Genomic DNA, 27,847 nt, shown 5'->3' on the forward strand with positions numbered 1-27,847 from the left:
TTTAGCAAAATGGTGGAGCAGTATGTGTGCACATGCCTACATGTACTGAATGACGGGTCTGCCCCCTTCAACTTCTGGGTCTCCAAATTGGGCACATGCCCTGAGCTTGCCCTTTACGCCTTGGAGGTGCTGGCCTCCCCTGCAGCCAGTGTATTATCTGAACGTGTGTTTAGCACGGCAGGGGGGCGTTATCGCAGACAAGAGCAGCCGCCTGTCCACAGCTAATGTGGACAAGCTCACGTTCATTAAAATGAACCAGGCATGGATCACACAGGACTTATCCATGCCTTGTGCAGAATAGACATGTATACCGGCCTTAACCAGCCAATGTTATACTACGGGGCAATTGCTCATTCTTGTATTTTGGATATTTCACACACTTTTGGAGAGTACCCTAATAAAAAAAATATATATATTTTAACCAAAAAACAGTGTTACTTTCACACTAGCGTTCGGGGCTCCGCTTGTGAGTTCCGTTCAAAGGCTCTCACAAGCGGCCCTGAACGTTTCCGTCCAGCCTTAATGCATTCTGAGTGGATGTGCAGTCTGGCAGCGTTCAGCCTCCGCTCCGCTCAGCAGGCGGACAACCAATCTTTGGGTGTGATATACCACTGCTTTACCTAATAGACAGGTTAAAAAAATTCCCTAATTAGGCCCCATGCACACGACCGTGTTTCACGGCCGTGTGCGGGCCGTGGAACCGCGGCCTGGATCCCTCCTGAGAGCAGGAGCGCACGGCGTCACTGGTTGCTATGACGCCGTGCGCTCCCTGCTGCCGGCACAGTACAGTAATACACTGGTATAGATGGTATTAGTGAAACACGGCCGTGTGCATGGGGCCTTAGTCTGTTACATTTACGGGTGAAATTCACTAATTTCTGGCTGTGATATACCACTGCTCTACCTAGTAGACAGGTAAAAAAAAATCACAGATTTGTCAGTTACATTTTAGGGTGAAATTCACCCATTTTTGGGTGTGATATACCACTGCTATACCTAGTAGACAGGTTAAAAAAAATCACTAATTTGTTACTTGTTTAAGGTGAAATTCACCAATTTTTGGGTGTGATATACCACTGCTATACCTAGCAGACAGGTAAAAAATAAAAATCACAAATTTGTCTGTTACATTTTTGGGTGAAATTCATCAATTTTTGGGTGTGATATACCACTGCTATAACTAGTAGACAGGTTAAAAAAATCACTAATTTATCTGTTACATTTTCGGGTGACATTAAACAATTTTTGGCTGTGATAGATCACTGCTCTACCTAATAGACAGGTTAATAAATTTCACAAATTTTTCTGTTACATTCTTGGGTTGACATTTTATCATTTTTGACGTGAATAAACCCCTGCTCTCCATAGGTTACAGGGAGCGAAATTTTTGAAAATAATCTGTTCCATTAGTGGGTGACATTAACCCATTTCTGGCAATGAAAAACCCCTACTCTGTATAGGTGACAGGGCCTAAATTTCTAAAATTTGTCTTTAATTGGCCCATTCCTTCGATCCTTCCGCTTTAATAATTTTTCCCACATTTCCGCTTAATCCCATTGCAGACATTGACCTCCCTTGGATGAGGTCTCCCTTTCTCACGCTCCCTCTCCGGCGCGGAACCGTGATCAACATGTTAGGCGCAGAAAAGAACATTGAATGTTGATAGAGCAGATATCCAATTGGATTGTGAACATCACGGGGATGTGCAACATGGTGGGGCAGTATGTTTGCACACGCCTACATGAACTGACTGATGGTTCTGCCCCTTGCAACTTATGGGTCCCTAAATTGGGCACATGGCCTGAGCTTGTCCTTTTTGTGCCTTGGAGGTGCTGGCCTGCCCTGCAGCTAGTTTATTGTCTGAATGTGGGTTTAGCATGACTGGAAGGGGGTTATTACAGGTTTTATTTCCCAATGTTTTGGGGTGTACCCTAATTTAAAAGAATAAAAAATAAATTTAAAACCAAAAAGCAGTGTAGGCTACCTCCTCCTCATCCACCGTCGCTTCCACCTACACCACCACATCCACCGCCTCCTCAACCTCCTACTCCATATGGACCTCAGCCTCCTAGATCAAGATTATTATTTTTTATTTTTACGTATTTTATGTTATTTAAAGTCATTTCCCTATCCACTTGCCATGCTCTTAACCAAATTTTGATCTTGCCATGACATTTTTACAGCCATTTTAGTGCTCAAAAGTTTGGGTCCCCATTGACTTCAATGAGGTTCGGGTTCGGGGTCAAGTTCGGGTCCCGAACACAAACTTTTTTGTAAAGTTCGGCCGAACCCGTCGAACCCGAACATCCAGGTGTCCGTTTAACTCAATTCTGCATACCAATGCATGGCACAATACTACTCATCCAGCTTTACCTCTCGCTGAACCACTTGTGCAAATCAACCACACAATGCTCCTGAGTCTGCTCTTCCAGGATACCCATTCGCAGGCCCATATGATCCCGGACCCTTTGTTCTGGAAATGGATGAAACCGGCCCGGTGTGCTTTGGTAATATTCCATAGAGCTGTCTATGCTGTCTGCCTGAGGGTGAAGTAGTCTTCCATATAAAGACCCTTTTCTCTCTTTGGACAGATGATCCATAACCATTTGGAGTATTCTACTGCCAGGGTCATGGCTGCTTGAGTCAGTTCTCCTCAGCCGGATGAGAAATAAATCCCAGTGGTGGTTTGGGCTGCTCCGTAGGGAGGAAGCAAATCCCACTGCTGCCACCAATTGTGACGGACCGCCTGGTACCCCAACTGGGTACCTCAACCAGAAAACAGCTTCCGATCCGCAGGAACCTGAATTCCAGTGTCTTCAGCCCAAACGTACCTAATAATTGGACAGAGCCAATATATGAGGACAGAACGCTAAACTCCTCAATCATCAGGTAACACCAATGTTGAAGAGTAAATCAAGAACTGCCTTTTCTGAAGATCAACTCAGTATATATACACAGTTCAAGAAGTCTAACAACATAACTCAATCAAACATGAACAGACATCCACCTCCCCAGTGTCTTAATGAAAGAATAGGGAGAGAGGAGACACATGTGACGAGATTATCTCCTAAGTGTATCATAGGGTGATCTACTCCTGTACACCAGAGTCGGCTACTTAATCCCATCACTAACACAACAGAACAAAGGGACAATAAACTAACACATTAATTGGGAGTCTCAGTGCAGAGTTAACCCTTTTTGTGTTGCTGGATTCAGACCCTGCACCTTTAATGGGCAATAGGAAAGATTTGGCCTATAAACTCCACACATAAATCAGGGTAAATAGTTCTGAGGGGGTTTGAGGGGCGTCTCTATAGATCTGGGTCCATTGTCCGTAGGAAGGAGGCTAGCCCTCAGGCTTCTCCATAAGCCCCAATTACATTTAGTCCGTCACATTTCTCCCCTTCCTACAGTAGACTAACCAGGTTCCAGACCCCCAACTGGTCTGGACCTATGTTAGTCGGACAAAATAAATCCCAAACCTCTTCCAACTGGTCCTCTTGACTCTGCTGCAGGAGATTGATGCCACCCAAATCATCTCCTGGGTGAAAACACACTGCCGCTGAGGAGAGAGGTCAGCTACCTCTTTTCTCTGAGTCTCCATCTGTGGCTGGGGAGATAGGTCAGCTACCTTTTCTCCCTGGAACGCCCTCTGCCGCTGGGGAGAGAGATTGGCTACCTCTTCTCCCTGGAATGGCCTCTGACGCTGGGAAGAGAGGTTAGCTACATCTTCTCCCTGGGTCTCCATCTGCCGCTGGGGAGAAAGGTAAGCTTCCTCTCCTCCCTGGAATGCCCTCTGCCACTGGGGAGAGAGGTTGGCTACCTTTTCTCTCTGGAACGCCCTCTGCTGCTGGAGAGAGATGTCAGCTAGCTCTTCTCCTGGGTCTCCATCTGCCGCTGTGGAAGAGGTCAGCTACCTTCTCTCCTGGGAACTCCATATGCCGCTGGGGAGATAGGTCAGCTACCTCTTCTCCCTGGAACTCACCAGGCTGCTGGGCAGAGAGGCCATCTGCCTCCTCTTACTGGAACCCCAGGGCTGTACCAGGTGCTGCGAAGAGGCTTGTGGCACCCTGCACTGTTGACAGCGACTCACCTGGGGACTCAGCGAGCTTTACAGCCTCCACAGAAAAGTCCATCAAATCCACAGTCTCTGGGTATGTGGCTTCCACTGGATCTGACACACTCTGCTGGATGCATCTGAGCAGCTCCTTGTATGCATTTCCCAGTAGCCATTTTTGTTTTACCACATACTCCAAATCAGCTCTCAGCTCTGGAACTCTCTCCAAACCAAACAATCCTTCCCGGTACGCATTCGGGATTAGAGATATCCCGAACTATTCGCCGGCGAACAGTTCCTGGCGAACATTGCTTGTTCGCCGCGGCTGGCGAACATATGCGATGTTCGATCTGCCCCCTAAACGTCATCATTGAGCAAACTTTGATCCTGTACCTCACAGTCAGCAGGCACATTCCAGCCAATCAGGAGCATACCCTCCCTCCCAGACCCTCCCACCTCCTAGCAAAAAGCAAGAACAGCATCCATCTTAGATTCATTCGGAAGCTGCAGTCTTAGGCCCCATGCACACGGCCGTTTTTCACAGCCGTGTGTGGGCCGTGGAACCGCGGCCTGGATCCCTCCTGAGAGCAGGAGCGCACGGCGTCACTGGTTGCTATGACGCCGTGCGCTCCCTGCTGCCGGCACAGTACAGTAATACACTGGTATAGATCATACCAGTGTATTACTGTATTGCGGCGGCAGCAGGGAGCGCACGGCGTCATAGCAACCAGTGACGCTGTGCGCTCCTGCTCTCAGGAGGGATCCAGGCCGCGGTTCCACGGCCCGCACACGGCTGTGAAACACGGCCGTGTGCATGGGGCCTTAGTGAGAGGAGGGACAGTGCAGCTGCTGCGGATTTAATAGGGAAATCGATAGTTAGGCCAGTGTATTCAGTGTCCACTCCAGTCCTGAAAGACTCATCTGATCTGCTGTAAGGACAGCGTCCTGACAGCACCCCAAAAAGCCCTTTTTAGGGCTAGTACATCAGTCTTCTTTTTTTTTTTTTCTCTCTGTAATCTAATTGCAGTTGCCTGCCAGCATGTGTGTCAGGCACACAGCGTATACTGTGCCCACTTGCCCAGTGCCACCACTCACTATCTGGTGTCACAGTAGCTTGCATTAAAAAAAAAAAAAAAAATATATATATATATATATATCTTTTTTGACCGTAATATAATTCAAGTTAGTTGCCTGCAAGCGTGTGTGTCAGGACTGTGCCAACTACTGCCAGTGCACAGTGCCACTCATATCTGGTGTCACAGTAGATTACATTTTAAAACACTTTTTTGACTGTAATATAATTGCAGTTAGTTGCCTGCAAGCGTGTGTGTTAGGCCTACAGTGTGTACTGTGCCAACTACTGCCATTGCACAGTGCCACCAGTGCCACTCATATCTGGTGTCACAGTAGATTACATTTAAAAACAAACACTTTTTTGACTGTAATATAATTGCAGTTAGTTGCCTGTAAGCGTGTGTGTTAGGCCTACAGTGTGTACTGTGCCAACTACTGCCAGTGCACAGTGCCACTAGTGCCACTCATATCTGGTGTCACAGTAGATTACATTTAAAAACAAACAAACACTTTTTTTACTGTAATATAATTGCAGTTAGTTGCCTGCAAGTGTGTGTGTTAGGCCTACAGTGTGTACTGTGCCAACTACTGCCAGTGCACAGTGCCACCACTCATATCTGGTGTACAGTAGCTTGCACGCATAGTACAACTCATATAAAAAAAAAATGACAGGCAGAGGCAGGCCACCCCACAGGGGCCGTCGTGGTGCTGTGATTCCCTTTGGCCCTAGAATAATGCCCAGTGTTCAGAGGCCACGTACCCTGAACTCGAAAGGTTCTGAGGACATAGTTGACTGGCTAATCTTCTACAGCTTCCGCTCAGAACCTTGACGCACCATCCTCCAGTTTAGCTTCGGGCACCTATCAAGTTACCACTTGCCCGCCTGCCACCAACACCAACACTAGCACCACAGCTCTTCACTTGATCTGTTAGAGGCGTTATTTACACATCAGTTGGAAGAAATGAGTGATGCGCAACCATTATTGCCAGAGGATGTAGATAACAGGAATATGTCTCAGTCAGGCAGCATTACACACATGGACGTACGGTGTGATGATGATGATGATGATGTTGTACCCGCTGCTGCTTCCTTTGCTGAATTGTCAGATACAAGTGAAACGGTTAATGATGACGATGTGTCCGTGGATGTCACGTGGGTGCCCGCTCGAAGAGAAGAAGAACAGGGGGAAAGTTCAGATAGGGAGACAGAGATGAGGAGGAGACGAGTTGGAAGCAGGGGGAGGTCATCGCAAAGAGTTAGTGGCACAGTCAGACAGCATGTATCGGCACCCAGGGTCAGCCAGACAGCACGCCAATCAACGCATGCTGTTGCCACCACCAGAATGCCGTCATTGCAAAGCTCAGCAGTGTTGCATTTTTTGTGTGTGTCTGCCTCTGATAACAGCAATGCCATTTGCAACCTGTAACAAAAGAAACTGAGTCGTGGGAAGTCCCACACCCACCTAGGTACAACTGCTTTGCGAAGGCACGTGATCTCAAATCACAAACGCCTATGGGATCAACACATGAGTACAAGCAGCACACAAACTCAAAGCCGCCATCCTCCTCCTGGTCCAGCATCTTCATCCATGTCAACCACTGCTGTCCTCCTTGCCCCCTGTCAGGTGTCTGTCAAGGAAATGTTTGACAGTTAGAAGCCAATGTCACAGAGTCACCCCCTTACCCGGCGACTGGCAGCTGGCTTGTCGGAACTCTTAGCCCGACAGCTTTTACCATACAAGCTGGTGGAGTCTGAGGCCTTCAAAAAATTTGTAGCTATTGGGACACCGCAGTGAAGGGTACCCGGATGAAATTTCTTTTCACAAAAGGCAATCCCCAACCTGTACTCTATTGTGGAAAAGGAAGTCATGTCATGTCTGGCACACAGTGTTGTGGCAAGGGTCCATCTGACCACTGATGCCTGGTCTGCAAAGCACAGTCAGAGCAGGTATATCACGTACACTGCGCATTGGGTAAACCTGCTGACGGCTGCCAAGCATGGAATGCGTGGCTCTGCAGAGAAGTTGGTGACACCCCCACGACTTGCAGGCAGGCCTGCTGCCACCTCCTCTACTCCTCCTACTCCATCCTCTTTGCTAACCGCCTCGGCTGAGTCCTCTTATGCTGCTGCATCTTTCTCCACATCAACTGCACCCCCCCAGCTCCCATGGGGCTATTCCACATCCGGGATACGACAGTGTCACGCCGTCTTGGGGTTGACTTGCCTGAAAGCAGAGAGTCACACCAGACCAGCACTCCTGTCTGCCCTGAACAGGTGGATCAGTGGCTGACTCCGCACCAACTGGAGATCGGCAAAGTGGTGTGTGACATTGGAAGCAATTTGTTGGCGGCATTGAATTTGGGCAAGTTGACACATGTGCCGTGCATGGCACATGTGTTAAATCTGATCGTACAATGCTTTGTGCATAAGTACCCAGGCTTACAGGACTTCCTCAAGCAGACCAGGAAGGTGTGTGGCCATTTCAGGCATTCCTACACGGCCATGGCGCACTTTTCAGATATTCAACGGCGAAACAACATGCCAGCGAGGCGCTTGATTTGCGACAGCCCGACACGTTGGAATTCAACACTCCTAATGTTAGACCGCCGGCTTCAACAAGAAAAATCAGTCAACGAGTAATTGTATGACCGGGGTGCTAGGACAGCCTCTGTGGAGCTGGGAATTTTTCTGCCACGTTACTTCACGCTCATGCGCAATGCCTGTAACCTCATGCGTCCTTTTGAGGAGGTGACAAACCTAGTCAGTCGCACTGAAAGCACCATCAGCGACATCATCCCATTTGTTTTCTTCCTGGAGCGTGCCCTGTGAAGAGTGCTGGATCAGGCCGTAGATGAGCGTGAGGAGGAAGAGGAAGAGTTGTTGTCACCATCACCACCAGAAACAGCCTTATCAGCATCGCTTGCTGGACCTGCGGCAACGCTGGAAGAGGAGTCTGATAAAGAGGAGTCAGAGGAGGAATGTGGCTTTGAGGAGGAGGAAGACCAACCACAGCAGGCATCCCAGGGTGCTCGTTGTCACTTATCTGGTACCCGTGTTGTTGTATGTGGCTGGGGGGAAGAACAGACCTTCAGTGAGATTAATGAAGATGAGGAACGGGACATGAGGAGCTCGGCATCCAACCTTGTGCAAATGGGGTCTTTCATGCTGTCGTGCCTGTTGAGGTACCCTCATATAAAAAGGATGAAGGAGAACGACCTGTACTGGGTGGCCACGCTACTAGACCCCCGGTATAAGCAGAAAGTGCCTGAAATGTTACAGAATTACCGGAAGTCGGAAAGGATGCAGCAGTTCCAAAATAACTTAAAAAGTATGCTTTACACATCATATAAGGGTGATGTCACAGCACAACGGAAATCTAACAGGGGAAGAGGTGAAAGTAATCCTCCTCCTACCACAACCACGCCGGCAAGGACAGGACACTTTACAGAAGTGTTGTTGATGGAGGACATGCAGAGCTTTCTAAGTCCTACGCATCGCCACAGCCCTTCGGGGTCCACCCTCAGAGAACGACTTGACCAACAGGTAGCAGACTACCGCACCTTAACTGCAGATATCTACACTCTGAGGAGCGATGAACCCCTTGACTACTGGTGGTGCAGGCTTGACCTGTTGCCTGAGCTATCCCAATTTGTGATAGAACTTCTGGCCTGCCCCACTTCAAGTGTCCTGTCAGAAAGGACCTTCAGTGCAGCAGGAGGTATTGTCACTGAGAAGAGAAGTAGCCTAGTTCAGAAAAGTCTAGATTACATCACCTTTATTAAGATTAATGAGGCATGGATCCCGAAGGGACTGACAGTGGTCGATACATTTTACTAAAAAAGGCCTGGTGATGAGATGAGCTGCCTTAGGCTAAAAATGGTCCACACGCTTCTGTATTTTATCTCTGCATGCCGGATGACTTGCTTGACTTCTCCGCCACCAACTAGGGTTCAAGCAAAAATGTTTTAGTGCACTTTCTGCCTGGAAAACATCAATTTTTCCGGCCGCTGCTACAGCAGCGGCTGCAGCAATGCCTGATTTTTTAAGGCATGTGTACATGCCTAATTTTTCTGGCCTCTGGTGCTGCACTGTGGCTGCAAAAACAAAACAAAAAAAGGCACATACATGTGTCAATTCTCCTTCATGATGGTTACCTTGTTGTGGTGAAGGGGCTTGCGTATCACAATGAATCGATCACCTCTATGAGTGTGTTGGCAATGGCAATGTTGGCACACTCCAGTTGAGATAAGGTCGTTGTTTCATTGTGAAAAGACCAAAAGCGATCGGCTGGATAAAAATCGCCATCAATTCCAATACAAAGCAAGTACAGAGCTCAGAACATAATTATTTCAGGATGTCGTTAATTCGACAATGATTAATTAATTCGACACACGTCCCCGGATATGGGACGTAACAGGGATTAAACTGATAGGAATAGTACTACTTAGCATACCACTCATATTGGGATTGCATAGTACATTGCACGGTGCACGCGTAGTGCCCCAAATTGGAAGTAAGAGGACCGACCAAGCATCTTTTTCCATCTCTCGGTTCCTAAAATCTATTCCATACACGTCCCCTATCCCGTAACAGGGATTAAACTGATAGGAATAGTACTACCTTACATACTTCTCATATCTGGTAGCAGAGTAAATTGCACGGTGCACTCACATTGCCCCAAATTGGAAGTAAGAGGACCGACCAAGCATCTTTTTCCATCTCCCGGTTCCTAAAATCTATTCCATACACGTCCCCTGATAGGGCACGTAACAGGGACTAAACTGATAGGAATAGTACTACTTAACATACCACTCCTATCTGGTAGCACAGTAAATTGCACGGCACACGCGCAGTGCCCCAAATTGGAAGTAAGAGGACCGATCAAGCATCTTTTTCCATCTCCCGGTTCCTAAAATCCATTCAATACACCGGCCCCTGATAGGGGACGTAACAGGGATTAAACTGATAGGAATAGTACTACTTAACAAACCACTCATATTGGGATTGCATAGTACATTGCACGGCGCACGCGCAGTGCCCCAAATTGGAAGTAAGAGGATCGACCAAGCATCTTTTTCCATCTCCCGGTTCCTAAAATCTATTCCATACACAACACCGGCCCCTGATGGGGGACAAAACAGAGATTAAACTGGTAAGAACATATTTTTTTAATTAAAAAAGAGGACAGCCTCTGCGGAGCTGGGTATTTTTTGGCCGCGTTACTGAACGCTCATGCACAATGGCTGTGGGCTCATGCGTCCTTTTGCGGAGGTGACAAACCTGGTCAGTCAAACCCAAGGCAACATCATCGACCTTATCCCATATGCATTTTTTATGGAACGTGAGTGCTGGATCAGGCCGTAGATGAGCATGAAGAGGAAGAGTTGTGGTCACAATCACCACCAGAAGCAGCCTTGTCGTCGTCGATTGCTGGACCTGCGGCAACGTAGAGAGAGGAGTCTGAAGAAGAGGAGTCAGAGGAGGAAGGTGGAAGACCAACCACAGCAGGCGTCCCAGGGAGCTTGTTGTCACCTTTCGGGGACCCTTGGTGTTTTGCGTGGCTGGGTGGAGGAAGAGACCTTCAATGACGTCAGTGAGGACAAGGAACGGGACATGGCTAGCTTGGTATCCAACCTTGTGCAAATGGGGAGTTTGCGGTTGTGCAAATGGACTGTTTGCGGTTGTTTGCGGTGTGTTAAACGGGAAGTTTGGTCTGTCACTGTGAAGCGGGCGTAACCCTTACACTACCTGATCGATACAACATCATACCTGATGTTTAAAGCACGTGTTTCCAAACAATTTAGGAATGTTAGGCGATTTATGCATTGAAACCCGACTCTGCGTCAACTACGTAATTTTCCATGGGAGTTTTTCCATGGATCCCCCTCCGGCATGTCACAGTCCAGGTGTTAGTCCCCTTGAAACCACTTTTCCATCACTATTGTGGCCAGAAAGCATCCCTGTGGGTTTTAAAATTTGCCTGCCTATTGAAGTCTATGATGGTTCGCCCGGTTTGCCCGATCGCGAACATTTGCGGAAATTCGCGCTCGCCGTTCGCGAACGGAAAATTTTATGTTCGCGACATCTCTAGTCCCCATCACCCCAAACCTCAAACATATCCACCAGGGTGTCCCACAACAGTCCTGGGTCATCAAAGTGGTAGCCCTTTAGATATTTAGCTATAAATCCTGGCTGTGTTTATTCTGCATACCAATGCAGGGCACGATACCTTTCATCCAGCTTTTCCTCTCGCGGAACCAACTTCTGCAAATCAGCCACCCAATGCTCCTGAGGCTGCTCTCCCAGGATACCCATTCACAGACCCAACTGATTCCGGACCCTTTGTTCTGGAAATGGATGAAGCCGGCCCAGGTGTGCCTTGGTAATATTCCATAGAGCTGTCCGTGCCGTCTGCCTGAGGGTGAAGTAGTCTTCCATAGTGTAGTCTTCCATAGACAGGTCCTTTTCTTTGTTTGGACAGATGATCCACAACCATTTGGAGTACTTCACTGCAAGGATCATGGCTGCTTGAGTCAGTTCTCCCCAGCCAGCTGAGAAATAAATCCCAGTGGTGGTTTGGGCTGCTCCATAGGGAGGAAGCAAATCCCACTGCTGCCACCAATTGTGACGGACCGCCTGGTACCCCGACTGGGTACCTCCATCAAAAAACAGCTTCCCCTCTGCTGGAACCTAAATTCCAGTGTCTTCAGCCCAAAACTTCCTAATAATTGGACAGAGCCAATATATGAGGACAGAACGCTAAATTCTTCAATCATCAGGCAACACCAATGTTGAAGAGTAATTCAAGAACTGCCTTTATTGAATACCAACTCAGTATATATACAGTATGAAAAAAAAGTATGAAAAAAAAAGTATGAAAAAAAAAGTACACTGGGCACTCTCAGATATTGCGACCAATTTTGAATTTATTATATATAATAATGAAAATTGGTTCTACCCTATAGTGAAGGGTACTGGGCACAATTAAAAATCACAGGAAAAGTCGAGGACATAAACAATCATCACAATAACAATAAAATTGATAAATATTCAATAAAAAAATCGCTAAATAAAATCGCTAAATAAATGCCTATATTATTTTTCGAACTGTATCAGCAGTCAATAGCAACATTTATAGGTGTAAAATATGTAACATTTGAATCAGAAAGATCGATAGTATTTGATCCAAACTTTGGAATACGAAGATAAAAGTCTAAATCCCATATGAATCACTTTGGAAGAACAAGATTAATCATTTGGAATCAGTTCAAGAAGCCTAACAACATAACTCAATTAACCCCTTCACGACTGCAATCTGTATGTATACGTGATAGCTGCACATACCCCGTGCAGCTACCACGTATATATACGTTCTGGCAGCTCTTTAATCCAGCTTCTGCCCCTGCCTTGTATGCTGTCACTGACAGCATACAGTGCAGTAATGCCGGCAAGGGACCAATCAGAGTGGCCTGTGTAGACTAACTATTTGGATCGCTGCAATGTTAAAATGCCAGTTTTAGGCTCTGATCTGCGCTCTGCAGATCAGAGCCTGGAATCGGTAATGTGTCCTGAAGCCCTTGATCTGTGCCCCCTTGAAGCCCCCGATCTGTGCCCCCTTCTTGTTCTTGTACTGCCCCCGATGTGGTCCGCCCCCTCCTGCCCCGATCTGTGCACCCTTCTTGTCCATCATCTTATCCTGCCCCCCCATGCGGTCCGCCCCCTCCTACCGCAATCTGTAATAAGTGAAATGCTGCCCCCTCTCCCCCGTTTCCAGCGCTGCCCCCTGTCCCCTGCCCCCGATGCGGTCCCCCTTGTGTGTGTGATGGCGGCGGCTCCATTCCTGAGCCGCCGCCATCAGCAGCGTGTGTCAGCTCTATGCTGACACTGCTGTAACCCCATAGATGCAGCAGCAGCGGCATCCATGGGGTTAATAGAGGGAGGGGGCTCCCTCTCTCTAAACCATCAGGGCTGCTGCAATCGCAGTGCCCAATGGTTGCCATGGCAACCGGACGCTTTGCAAAGGGGTCCGGTTGCCATGGTATAGGCGTCTGGTGCTGCCACCTACAGGCATCATCTGATTGTATAATACTTTGCAATGCAAGAGCATTGCAAAGTATAGTACAACCATCAGCCCACTGGATCTTCACGATCCAAGAGGAAACTGATAAAAAAAAATGTGAAAATAATAAAAGTAAAAATAAATAAATAAAATTGTTAAAAAAGAATCCTTTTCCTATAAAAAAAAACAAAAAAAAAAAAAAACCACACATATTAGGTGTCACCGCGTCCGTAACGACCTTCTCTATAAATATATCACATCATCAACCCCGTCCAATAAACACCATAAAAAAAAAACGGTGTAAAAAAAGAAGCCATTTTTATCACTTTACATCACAATTAGCGCAACACCAAGCGATCAAAAAAGGTGTATATACCCCAAAATAGTACCAATCAAACCCTTACCTCATCCCGCAAAAAATGAGCCCATATTAAAGACAATCGCCCAAAAATAAAAAAGCTATGGCTCTCAGACTATGGAGACACTAAAACATCATTTTTTTTGTTTCAGAAATGCTATTATTGTGTAAAACTTAAATAAATAAGAAAAAGTATACATATTGAGTATTGCCACATCCGTAACGATCTGCTCTATAAAACTGTTACATGACCTAACCCCTCAGATGAACGCTGTAAAAAAAAAAAAAAAAGTTCCAAAACAGCCAATTTTTGGGCCACCTTGTCCCATAAAGTGTAATGATGAATGATAAAAAAATCCTATGTACCCAAAAATGGTACCAATAAAAACCTCAACTTTTTCTGCAAAAAATGAGCCCCTGCACGAGATGATCGGTAGAAAAATAAAAAACATATGGCGTTCAGAATACCAATCCAGTAAAATCTGCCTTCCAAAAACCATTCAGTGTTCCTTTCCTTCTGCGCCCTGCCGTGCGCCCTTACATCAGTTTATGACCACATGTGGGGTGTTTCTGTAAACCGCAGAATCAGAGTAATAAATATTGAGCTTTGTTTGGCTGTTAACCCTTAATGGGTTAAAGACATTTTTTTAATAAAATAGAAAATCTGCTAAAAAAGTAAAATTTTGAAATTTCATCTCCATTTTCCTTTAATTCTTCTGGAACACCTAAAGGGTTAATAACGATTGTAAAATTGGTTTTAAGTAACTTGAGGGGTGTAGTTTCTACAATGGGGTCATTTATGGGGGGTTTCCACTATGTAAGCCCCACAAAGTGATTTCAAACCTGAACTAGTCCTTAAAAAGTGGGTTGTGGAAATTTTCTTAGAAATTTTAAGAATTGCTTCTAAACTTCTAAGCCTTGTAATGTCCTAAAAAAATAAAATAACATTTCCAAAATGATGCCAACATAAAGTAGACATGTGGGGAATGTTATGTAATAAATATTTTATGAGGTATCACTTTCTGTTTTAGAAGCAGAGAAATTGAAATTTAGAAAATTGCCAATTTTTTTAATTTTTGGATAAATTTGGGATTTTTTCATAAATAAACGTGATATACAGTACAGACCAAAAGTTTGGACACACCTTCTCATTCAAAGAGTTTTCTTTAATTTCATGACTATGAAAATTGTAGATTCACACTGAAGGCATCAAAACTATGAATTAACACATGTGGAATTATATACATAACAAAAAAGTGTGAAACAACTGAAAATATGTCATATTCCAGGTTCTTCAAAGTAGCCACCTTTGCTTTGATTACTGTTTTGCACACGCTTGGCATTCTCTTGATGAGCTTCAAGATGCAGTCACCTGAAATGGTTTTCACTTCACAGGTGTGCCCTGTCAGGTTTAATAAGTGGGATTTCTTGCCTTATAAATGGGGTTGGGGCCATCAGTTGCGTTGTGGAGAAGTCAGGTGGATACACAGCTGATAGTCCTACTAAATAGACTGTTAGAATTTGTATTATGACAAGAAAAAAGCAGCTAAGTAAAGAAAAACGAGTGGCCATCGATACTTTAAGAAATGAAGGTCAGTCAGTCTGAAAAATTGGGAAAACTTTGAAAGTGTCCCCAAGTGCAGTCACAAAAACCATCAAGCGCTACAAAGAAACTGGCTCACATGCGGACCGCCCCAGGAAAGGAAGACCAAGAGTCACCTCTGCTGTGGAGAATAAGTTCATCAGAGTCACCAGCCTCAGAAATCGCAGGTTAACAGCAGCTCAGATTAGAGACCAGGTCAATGCCACACAGAGTTCTAGCAGCAGACACATCTCTAGAACAACTGTTAAGAGGAGACTGTGTGAATCAGGCCTTCATGGTAGAATATCTACTAGGAAACCACTGCTAAGGACAGGCAACAAGCAGAAGAGACTTGTTTTGGCACAAGGAATGGACATTAGACCAGTGGAAATCTGTGCTTTGGTCTGATGAGTCCAAATTTGAGATCTTTGGTTCCAATCACTGTGTCTTTGTGCGACGCAGAAAAGGTGAACGGATGGACTCTACATGCCTGGTTCCCACCGTGAAGCATGGAGAAGGAGGTGTGATGGTGTGGGGGTGCTTTGCTGGTGACACTGTTGGGGATTTATTCAAAATTGAAGGCATACTGAACCAGCATGGCTACCACAGCATCTTGCAGCGGCATGCTATTTCATCTGGTTTGCGTTTAGTTGGACCATCATTTATTTTTCAACAGGACAATGACCCCACATACACCTCCAGGCTATGTAAGGGCTATTTGACCATGAAAGGAGAGTGATGGGGTGCTGGTCTCCACAGTCACCGGACCTGAACCCAATCAAGATGGTTTTGGGTGAGCTGGAACGCAGAGTGAAGGCAAAAGGGCCAACAAGTGCTAAGCATCTCTGGGAAATCCTTCAAGACTGTTAGAAGACCATTTCAGGTGACTACCTCTTGAAGCTCATCAAGAGAATGCCAAGAGTGTGCAAAGCAGTAATTAAAGCAAAAGGTGGCTACTTTGAAGAACCTAGAATATGACATATTTTCAGTTGTTTCACACTTTTTGTTATGTATATAATTCTACATGTGTTAATTCATAGTTTTGATGCCTTCAGTGTGAATCTACAATTTTCATAGTCATGAAAATAAAGAAAACTCTTTGAATGAGAAGTTGTGTCCAAACTTTTGGTCTGTACTGTATATTGACTCAAAATTATGACTGTCATGAAGTACAATGTGTCACAAGAAAACAACCTCAGAATGGCGTGGATAAGTAAAAGTGTTCCAAAGCTATTACCACTTAAAGTGACGCATGTCAGATTTGTAAATTTTGACCTGGACACTGGGGCATCAATGACCTTTGGTCATGAAAGGGTGAATTATGAACAGCTTGCAAACAGACATCCCCCTCCCCAGTGTCTTAATGAAAGAATAGGGAGAGAGAAGACACATGTGATGGGATTATCTCCTGAGTGTATCATAGGGTGATCTACTCCTCTACACCGGAGTCCGCTACTTAATTTCATCACTAACACAACAGAACAAAGGGGCAAATAAGCTAACACATTCATTGGGAGTCTCAGTGCAGAGTTAACCCTTTTTGTGTTGACGGATTCACAACCTGAACCTTTAATGGGCAATAGAAAAGATGTGGCCTATAAACTCCACACATAAATCAGGTGGCCGACCTGATAAACTCTGACAAGGCAGATTTTTGAGCAGGACTTTCCCCCTGAGAGTCCTTTACAGATCTCTGTACAGTGAGAAGTGACTACTGGAGTGTCTATGTCAGTGTCTATATGCTTTCAATCATGCGCCTCTGCTTGGGATGATACCTGAGAAGGTTGTCCAAGGTGTAAAGCTGTGTTGTGTTCTGTGCTACCGCATTGTGTGCATGTCACACTGACCTTACACTTCCTGGCAAAGTGCGATGTTGTAGCGAAGCACCTGAAGCAGATGTTGCTTTCCTTCAGGAATTCTTTGCGGTCCTCTAAAGACTTCTCTCTGAAGGCACTGCATTTTAGTAGAGAATGTGGTTTTTGGTGCAGGGGGCATTGTCTGGTAAGATCTTTGGGTTTGTTCTCTTCTTGAGAAGACAAACAGCCTGTAAGGAGAACCTGTGGAGGCAACATTAGTTTTGTGGACTGCCAGTGGTGTTTGACACCAGGGGTAGTGGGACATGACAGTGTAAATTCAAAACTGGGATCATTTCTGATCCTTGCCTGTTGAGAAACAAGTCTATAAACACCCTGAAGGGGGGAAATGGTACATTATGAACCTGTTTATAACGAGAACCAGACAAAATCCACTTCTCTTGTAGATTATAAGGGAATTTTTGGACATCCGGGTTGACACCTCTGGCGGTGTCCAAGAATGCTAGCCCTGGCAGATCTCCTTCTGCCTGAGCAACCTGTACCTCTATCAACAAGTTGCTGAGTTCCCTGAGCTTCTGGTAACCCCTAACCACTATTCTTGGAAAATTATCAATTGTCTTGATTGACCCAAACACTCATTAAGTCTTTCCCACACTATCTTTAGGCCTTTATGTTTATGTTAATGTCTCTGATTCTTTTGGCGTGTTCAGCAGACTCACTTCCAAGCCACTTTACCAAGAGATCTAACTCCTCACTACAAGAAAGATCTAAGTCTCTTACAGTGTTTTGGAAGGAGGCTCGTCATGCCCTGTAGTTCTCAGGGCGATCGGCCAACTTTATAAGTACTTTGGTAACTAGCTCCTGTTTAGCAAAGAACTTAGCGAGGTCCATGAAAGCCTGGGTAGCGCGAATACTACCCAGTATGTTGTTTTTATGCTGTGTGTGTGGTAATACCGTTCTGACGCGAAGGTTGTCCCTTTAAGTCGAAATGAAGTTTGTAGCTTTCGTTCTGTAGGGTGGTAGTGTCGGGTTGTAATAATTCAATTAAGAATTATTAATTATGGTCATAAAAATAATTAATCATAAAAAAATTAAATTTATAAAATTTGTCATAAATTCTTAAAATCATGACCTGGTGAATTGTAGACAAGCTAATTGATACAATTCACATCTGAGTCTGACTATTTCCTCAGATAAATAAGTTCTTTTTGACGTGAGATGACGTTAATGATAAAACATGTAGTTCTGCATTATACAATAATACACAGGTTTATAAAAATATGCAGATTTATTGGTTACAAGATTATAAACATATATAAGTAAATAAACACAATGATACATGCAAATGAATATATAAAGCATTACAAGCTTAACGATACATGTGAGTGGAAATAACTTGTCACATTATAACCAAGCTATTATTAGGTTAGGATATCAAATAGGAACATCATTTATATACATCACTTCTCTGTTCGGAGGAAACCTCATGATATCAGGACGGGCATGTCTAATCCTAGACATCAATATAGAATGCTAAATACATTCCGCCCCCTTCTAACCAACTACACGTCACATGACTTCAGGCATGGGCAAATCCATTCAAGGATGGATATAACTTAGAAGAGATAACTGTATCCTTCCGCCCCATCCTGGACTATTTTCACACATATGACTTTGGTAAGACTATTAAGACAAATGACAGGGATATAGGATCTTTGCTAGACCATATCTTAAATGGGAAGGACTTAAGATAAGTCTTTCCTGTGGGAATCCATCACTTAGCTTGGCGAAGAATGTTCTATCAATATATATATATATATCTAAGCAATTATTTAATGCTTTGCTAGATTATGAGTCTTGATTCTTCTGCAGGTAGAATGAAGCCTCATAATATCCTAAAACTACATCTCAATATGGAGATGATCAATTAATGAATGTATTTATTCGCCAATCTAGATGGTATAATTTCACCCACACTATCAAATTAGTCTTAATAAAATGAAATATAATTTTCTGTGTCTCTTACCAAGTCCTAGTAGAAATCTCACTTCTGCTCCTAGGAAAGCTGGGTGGTCCATCATAGCGCATCTAACCATGGCTTTTATCCTGATAGACCCCTCTAGAGAGCTCAACTTCTCCTCTCTCCTCTCCTCTTTCTTGTGTGTGTCTTTTCTGTCCTTTTCTCCCCCCTGTGTATGGTTTATGAACACAAACTTATCAGTTAGACATACCTTCCTAGTTTGGAAGTTTCCAATCATAATCGGATGGGCGTGACTATTGATAAGAAATGACATCATAACCTTACCCAGAATGCACTTTTGCTACTGTTGTAATGTCACCTACTCATACCTAGGTGGCACTGCTGTGTAAGCTATTTGCATCATAGTATAAAGGGTTAACTTCTGTAAGTCTGAATAAAGGTATAATATACATTTTGACCTTAAAAGCTTTAATTCAGGGCTATAGGGATTAATTCTGACACTTGTAGCAATTAGAGACAGACCTCTAGGCGTCTCTCTGAATGTTTCTCACACTGTTTATTTATCATAAATAACTTGAATCTCCTTGTTTTCTCACAGAGATAACAGTATCTCCTGTTACACCAAAGAGGTGAATAATTGTTACAAAACACACATCTTCATAGACACTCTTTTAGAGACAAAGATTCTCCTAATGAGAAATATATATAATATACTGGATACATGTTGTCTTCATCACATATAACAGTATAATATATATTATATGTTCTACTGATTGTCTTATGCTAAGGACTAAGGCTCATTAAATGAATACATACATATTATATATTTGCTTCATTGATAAATGCCTAATTGTATAGGTAATTATCACCAGCTGCATAGAGCTTATCTTTACCTTCTGTCATAAATTTAAGAGTAGACAAGGAGTATTCTTCTCAGACTGGTACATTCATAGAAGAATAACACTAAAAAGCAGAAACCTTTGTACGACCTTAATTTGGCCTACTCAAGACATACAAAATTGTAACTATAGTCGAGCATGGCTCTTAAAGGTAATGAACATTCATCTTGACTAAAATAAATTGGATATCAATGCATTTACCTATGAAAAGGCACAACAGTAGTTGCATTCAGCATCACTTTGTCGCATACCGTCCTGTGGTTCAAAGTAGGATCTTCGACACTCTGTATAGGCTGGCTGATATACTGGATCATAGTTGTCATCTGTCTTGGGATGCTGATGGACATATTCTGAGACATGCTGTGCTGGATCTTGTTCATCTAGGTCTGGCCCCAGTATTTGGCTGTGTTTCTCAGACTCTGAGAACTCCATGGTCTCTTGGAATTCTGCTTTGGCTACTGCGGCTGCCGCTTCTTTCTCTGCGGCGAGTTTTTCCAGTGACACTTGCAGGCGTACTCTCTCCTTTTCAATTGATGCTTGCAGGCAGGCTCTCTCTGTTTCTTGATCTGCTTACCTTAGCTTTATTTAAACCAAAAGCAGGTTACATAAGAATGCGTAAAGCAACAAAATAGCATAGACCCCTCTAGCAAAGGTAGCTCAGAGAAAATAGGAAGACCTATAACAGAACACTAAGACTAATTAGCTAAAAAAGTATATATTTTAAGTGAAATACATGTTAAAAAAAACATCTAAATTGAGATCACAAACGTATATATATATATACAGTATAAAGTGCGGTACAACCCTGGGAGATACAAGTTATGGGTATGACATAAAGAGAAATGTGGGAAGAGGATGCAAAGGTAAACCTACTGGATGGGCATCTAATCAAAAAAAGTGTAAAGTGCCATGTGAATAAAGTGCATAAACAAACCCCATTGAACAACAGAGGCCGCATCCCTATCCTACCAAATAACTCACAGATAGTGCATGATGTAAAATGTGTACAAGTAATCATATACCGTTTGTAAGAATAATATCTCCACAGGAAGACCGCACACACCGACGTGCGTTTAGTTTGAAACCTTCCTCTGGGGGCACGGTTCTTCCTATTGGGAGGGTTCTATTTAAATAAACGCTCCTCCAATCAGATATTACCTCATCAATGTGAATTAGAAACATGGCTCTATCCAATTCAAACATTGCCCATCCTAATCAGCATTCTCTCAGTTTATATGGTCCAAAAGGAGGGCTAGGATAGCCCTACGGAAGCTATACTTGCCGGCGGAAAAGGGAGGAGTACGCTTTCCTGACCTTAGAAGATACAGTCTGGCCAGTCTTTTCAGACATTGTAGGGATTGGTTAGCTAAGACATCATACTATTCAAATCTGTTGTTGGAAAAAGAACTAGCCCAGGGATGGGATTTGGGAGCACTTTTGCATACACACTTAGCTTCGATGCCAGTAGATATTAAGAGTTCAATAGTACTGAGGGACACCATTGTTACTTGGAAAGAAGTGAGGAAACTACACAATCTGCCCTTCAAGATTTCTAAATATATGTCTCTATGGTCCCATCCAGAATTTGAGGCAGGAAACACTAACAAATTGCTACAACAATGGAGGCTGAAGGGGATTACAACGGTACAGCATCTGTTGCATGGTCAGGAGCAAAGATACCTCACGCTATCAGAGCTAAGGGGCAAGTATGGTCTCCTGGGTAGGCAAGAAATGCAATTTTACCAAATAATGCACTTTTGCAAATCTAGATTAAAACAGGCTGCCCCGGAGTGCAGAGTAAATGGTTTTGACTCCCTACTCAAGCAGATAGGAAATAAGTGGTCACTATCTGACATATATAGGCAACTTAGGGATAGTGATAACGATAAAACGGCTGCAACAATTTGTGGAGGATGGGGTAAACTTTTGGTGAACCAAGGGTGGAGACAGAGAATAATGAAGGGGTGGATTAGGACAAGGAAAGCAGTAATATGTGAAAAATGGAGGGAAACTCAGTTGAAACTAATGCACAGAGCAATATATGCATTTAACATCAATAACGTACGTAATGCAGAGTCTTCGATAAATAAATGTCCAAAGTGTAGTCTTCTAAAGGCAGATCTAGATCACGGGATGTGGTTATGTCCCAAGACACGGCAATATTGGGAGTGGTTGCTGTCTTGGATTAAGGACACTTGGCACATTGATCTACCATGTGAACCAGAAGTGGTTCTATTTTATGCTTTTCCAGACACAATCCAAATACCCAAACTAATAGATGGGGTATTACTAGTAGCATTAAAATGCTTATTGAACAAATGGCTAGACCCACATATTTCCACAGGTACAGAATTTCACAGTCGAATGCGTTGCCACGGGCAACCAAGTGAAGGAAAGTGTCACAAAACACACCATAGGCCGTAACACTCTCACCCCTCAAAGCCCCCTTACCAACACAAAAAGGGAAAACCAGTGTGGGACCCAAAACAGGGAAGGGATATGGGAAAAGGGTAGCAGAATCAGTGTCAGCGAGTCTCCCCAGGACTGCTGCCAGCCCCTGGAACAACACACAGGAACCAGGGTGCTGACTGCCCGCCTCTGGAACAACACACATGGACCAGAGACCAGCAAAGAAACAGCCCGGAGAGACCACACTGAACACTGCGTCCACTCTCAGTAAACGGTTCCACCAAGTCGCTGCCAGCATGCATCCTCTCCCAGCACACACTACAGCCAGTACAACGAGGACCGCAGCCAGCCACACCGACACAGGTGAGCGAACCTCTGAGAAGTGGACGAGGAGAGACCCAACCACAAGTGCGAGTTCACACACACTGCAGCCACAGCCACAGAGAACTGCACAGTATCAGGGTTCCCCTTTCACCCTCCCTCCGGAGGATAAGCATGTGTGCCAGAAAGCGTCAGGCACCACATGCTGCACCCTCTTCCGAAGACAGGATACTCCCACCCCTCAAAGCCCCTCCCAACAACAAAAGGGGAAAGTTGGTGAGGCATAAAAAACAATGGGGAGGAGGGGAATGACAAACAAGGGGACACCAACGCGGACAACGGTGAGATAGGAATGGCGGGGAATGCCACTCACCGCGCCGTAAACGGTGAAACCCCAATAACGCTCTCCCTCCGAAGAACGCGCATGCACCCCATCCGCAGATGGCGGTACATGCTGCACCCTCATGTGAGGAGCCATTGTGGTCATACTGTCACGGCTGAGGATGGGGAAAACCCTCAGCCGTGCGGTATCAGCTGATGGATGGTCAGAGCATGGCCAGGACAGGAATCAAGAAGCAGGTCACCTTCTAACAATCCCTAATTCTGACCCTGTCTCCTAGCCTGTATGAGCCGACCCTGATGGTAGGAGGGCTCATACTCCGGAAACTGATATTCCTGCTAGCCCTCAGGGTGGCCCTGGACTAGGATCAGGGTAAGACGAACTGTTCCTCCTAGACACGGAGGAACAGGAGTCTACCCAGTTCCTAGTTAAGGGATCGGCGGAGGGTGAGTAGGGATCCGAGGTTCCTGAGCATCGGCCCTCCTACCTTCAAGGTCGGCTCATGCAGCTAGGAGTTAGAGTCGGATTAGGAATGTGTTAGGAGGTGACCCGCTCCCTAATTCTGTTGTCCTGGCCGAGCAGCGACTAACATCACGTGGCATCGCACGGCTGAAGGTTTTCCCCGTCCTCAGACGTGACAGATTAGTAAAACGTTATCATTATCTAGCAACATCATTTGATAACTAATAGGACCTCTCATAATGAATTTAACACTCTAAACCTTAATGTTAACCCAACACTAGGTGGCACTAGTATTCCATATAAAATTTGAGGCACTTATCTCTCTCTTCTGTATATTTTCTTATTCATTTAACTGAATTAAACTTTAACTAATGTTTTAGACGAAACCTTGAGGAGATCTGAAATAGACAATGACTTTTGTCTTTAGGCAACCATCTAGTCTTCCTCTTAATCTTCTGACCAGACCTAATTAATTCAAGATACACACTCAGGTCATTGTTCTGGAGAAGATCAGTATTTGCTTTTAACACCTGGGTCTACATCTCTCCATTCAAGAAATCCTTAAGGAAAGAGATCATTAACTTGTGCTAGTTTCAGTCATGTATTTTGGAATTACATAGGAATAACTACTTTAATTATAACTTAAAATTGAATATATCTATAAGGACCACACTCATATATATAAAGCACACATATTTAAATTCAACTAAATTATAGAAAATCAGAATTCACTAATATGGGTTAATCACTAAGAACATTAATCTCTTTCTATTCCATGCGTTTAATTTGACTCTTATCTGCATCAATATCTTTACTGAATCTGTCTAAGCCTCTTCCTACAAAAAACAGACCATGTAAACCCACCTAAGTTTTATAAACAAAAGTTTTCACACAAATCTAATCTTAGGTTAGTGATTCTAAGTCCAAAAGGTTTGAACTTAGAGTGCCCTCTTGAAAAATATTAATTCAGACCAACATGGCTTCTCTTTTCAAAGTTTCTATTCAGATACCTATGTAGGCCTTATTTGATGGACTCCTTTTAACCACTACAGGACCGCCGTATGCAGGATTGCGTCTTTGCGGCGGCCCTGTTATTCCGAGTGGACGCGCCGGGGCGTCATCTCGCGAGACGCGAGATTTCCTGTGAACGCGCGCACACAGAACAACAGGAAAAGCAAGAACTTAGGATAAAGGAAAAAGAAAAAGAAAAAAGGGGAAGGGGTATGTATAATAAGGGGTGAGAAAGTAAAGGTGATATAAGTAGAGAGAGGATGAAGACTCACAAGCACTCAGCAAGAGCAGGCAAAAGGAAGGCTAGTTAGGAGGATAGAAATAGGACTAAGTGGGGAAATGGGGTGTGGTGAGAGTAAGAGTAAGAGAACAAAGAGCTTTAAGGCTGTGAAGCCAATTAAAGGATGAGTTAGTGACTCAAGAACGGGGGTGAGAAAAGTGTTTGTAACGGACCGTTTCAGCAGACAAGGGGTTAAAATCCGTTTAGGCGATATGCCCCTTTCTGAGAGACAGGCACAGCTACTGCAGAACACCAACCTCCCAAACTGGATACAAAATAGCACTCCAAACTGGAACCTTGCTAATAGCTGCCAGCAGACGAACAGGAAAAGCGTACAGTCAGCTTACCCTCCTGGCAATCAGTCTCCAACAGCATACAGGGAACCCCCCCCCCCCCCCAATAACAAGACAAGGCTCCGTGTTGAGGGTCAGCAGTGGTCTGACTGTACTTCAGATACAGCCTCTTTTATTCATAAAAAACAAACATAGTACTGCCCACAGGGTTTTGAAATCCAACCAATCAATATCTTACAACACACACAATGCAAGTACAGCAACCAATTGTTCCCGCCCCCTAGAGGACCAGAAGGGAGACTGCGACACAGAACAGATACAACACATCCCCACAATGTATCATGGATAAAGGGGAGATCGCCAATACACATGTGGAGACAACAGGACAGATATCACCATTTAAACACACAATGGGACAATGGCACAATGGGACAATAGAACCACACCCAGCATATTCCTCCCAAGCTGACAAGTTACACTTATTATAAATTGTTACAACTTTGTGAGGTTACATTGTCCATACATATAACTTACATCAATTTAAACAGTATAACTTGGGGGACAAACCTATCCAAAATTCACTTGAATAGGTGCAGGGATTCAAAAGTTAGCATGGGCCATAATCCTGAGGCAAGAGGCCTTCAAACAGCCCCCTCCAAAACACCGTGGCGAGGTTGGTTTCGCCACACATCTCCCCCACCAGGGAAGACTAATCATATACCTGACCTCAAGCCGGTCGGTACCTGAGTTAGTCTGGAAGCCCACCCACAACCAAATACTGGACCTGTTGAATTTAGTAGCCTGTCTCTGTCCAGTGAATCCACCAAGGTTATATTGGTAACTAGTACTCCCGGTCTCTGAGTTGCTCCCTGGCTTGAAGTGGAGGTTGCTTTGTTGGCAGGGATCAGCAGGACTCTGCCCTGGTACCAGCTCTACCATGGAAGAAGCCTGGTTGGAGTCGGGTTGTTGGAGGGGGAAACCGACTGTCTCCCCTTTGGCTAAACAGCCCTGTTGCTGGGGGACAGGAACAACTGTCCCTACCCCCTGTGCTGTAAGTGCAGAGACCATGGTCCCATCTGCACTGTTGTGGGGCTTACTGTCTCCCCCTGGTGTGTTAAGCTGCCGCTGGGGAGAGGGGGTAACGAGCTCCTCTCCCATACATACTTCCAGCCGCTGGGGAGGGCGACAGACCGCCTCCGCTCACAATACAGTGTCCTGCTGCTGGGGAAAGGAGACTGGGCTCTCTATTCCCTGTAGGACACTCTGCCGCTGGGGGACAGGACCGACTGTCTCTGCCCCCTGTAACTCCGCCTGCCGCTGGGGAATGGAGACTGGGCTCCCAATTCCCTGTACATCACACGGCCGCTGGGGAATGGAGACTGGGCTCCCAATTCCCAAAAAATCATGCTGCTGCTGGGGGGCAGGAACAACTACCTCTGCCCCCTGTAACTCAGCCTGCCGCTGGGGAATGGAGACTAGGCTCCCAATTCCCTGCAGGACCGGTGGAGAGACCTCGGTCCCATCTCCACCGGCCACCTGGAGTTCTTCCCAGTAAACATCCACAATATCCTCCCAGCTGAAGGGCTCTGGACCTGGGTCTGACTTCTTGCTGTCCTGCTGAGCCTTCCCAATGGAGTGGAAGAGATCTTGGTAGTCCTGCTCCAGTTCCCACTCCAGGGTTGCTAGGTGAGCCAGGTCTTTCTCTACCTCATGGGGGTCATCCCAATTCTGCCTAGCCTCCCTCTCGTAGAAAATGTCCTGAAGTCTGGACTGTGCAGGGCCCCTGAAGTCAGGCTCTGCAAAGGACTCCCATAACAAGCCAGGACCATCAAACTCCTCTCCCTCTGGCTTGTCATGCTCAGCTGTCCAGGATATAAACTGTGCCACATACCACCAAAGCGCCTGGTAGGCATCCTCCAGCCATAGCTCCTGCCATACCCGGTGCTCTAGTTCCTTCACTCTCACCTCGCTGGCATTGTACATTATCCAGAGCCTGGTACCAGATGCCTTTCCTTAATGCATCCCGGCAAACCAGGTCCTCCTCCTCGTATAACACTGCTGGTTCCATCCTGTTGCTTTTAGGGTTGCTGTACTGGGACATGCATTGCCCTTAAATTGTAGAATCCACAGAAATGGTGTCTCCTGTAGCTGTCCTTCTGGCTGTAGGAACGATCCCGCTGCTTGCCACCAATGTAACGGACCGTTTCAGCAGACAAGGGGTTAAAATCCGTTTAGGCAATATGCCCCTTTCTGAGAGACAGGCACAGCTACTGCAGAACACCAACCTCCCGAACTGGATACAAAATAGCACTCCAAACTGGAACCTCGCTAATAGCTGCCAGCAGACGAACAGGAAAAGCGTACAGTCAGCTTACACTCCTGGCAATCAGTCTCCAACAGCATACAGGGAATCCCCCCAATAACGAGACAAGGCTCCGTGTTGAGGGTCAGCAGTGGTCTGACTGTACTTCAGATACAGCCTCTTTTATTCATAAAAAACAAACATAGTACTGCCCACAGGGTTTTGAAATCCAACCAATCAATATCTTACAACACACACAATGCAAGTACAGCAACCAATCGTTCCCACCCCCCTAGAGGACCAGAAGGGAGACTGCGACACAGAACAGATACAACACATCCCCACAATGTATCATGGTTTCCTCCTCTCTGTCCCAGAGACAACCGAGGGCAATCCAATTATCTCTCAGGACAAAGGGGAGATCGCCAATACACATGTGGAGACAACAGGACAGACATCACCATTTAAACACACAATGGGACAATGGCACAATGGGACAATATAACCACACCCAGCATATTCCTCCCAAGCTGACAAGTTACACTTATTATAAATTGTTACAACTTTGTGAGGTTACATTGTCCATACATATAACTTACATCAA

General features: G+C 45.0%; 1 pseudogene; it reads left to right on the top strand.

Annotated features, from left to right (window-relative positions):
* Positions 1-27,847, top strand: part of LOC122943933 — a 590,299-nt pseudogene that overhangs the window by 348,727 nt on the left and 213,725 nt on the right.

Source organism: Bufo gargarizans, chromosome 7 (assembly GCF_014858855.1).
Source record: "Bufo gargarizans isolate SCDJY-AF-19 chromosome 7, ASM1485885v1, whole genome shotgun sequence".
NCBI lineage: Eukaryota > Metazoa > Chordata > Amphibia > Anura > Bufonidae > Bufo > Bufo gargarizans.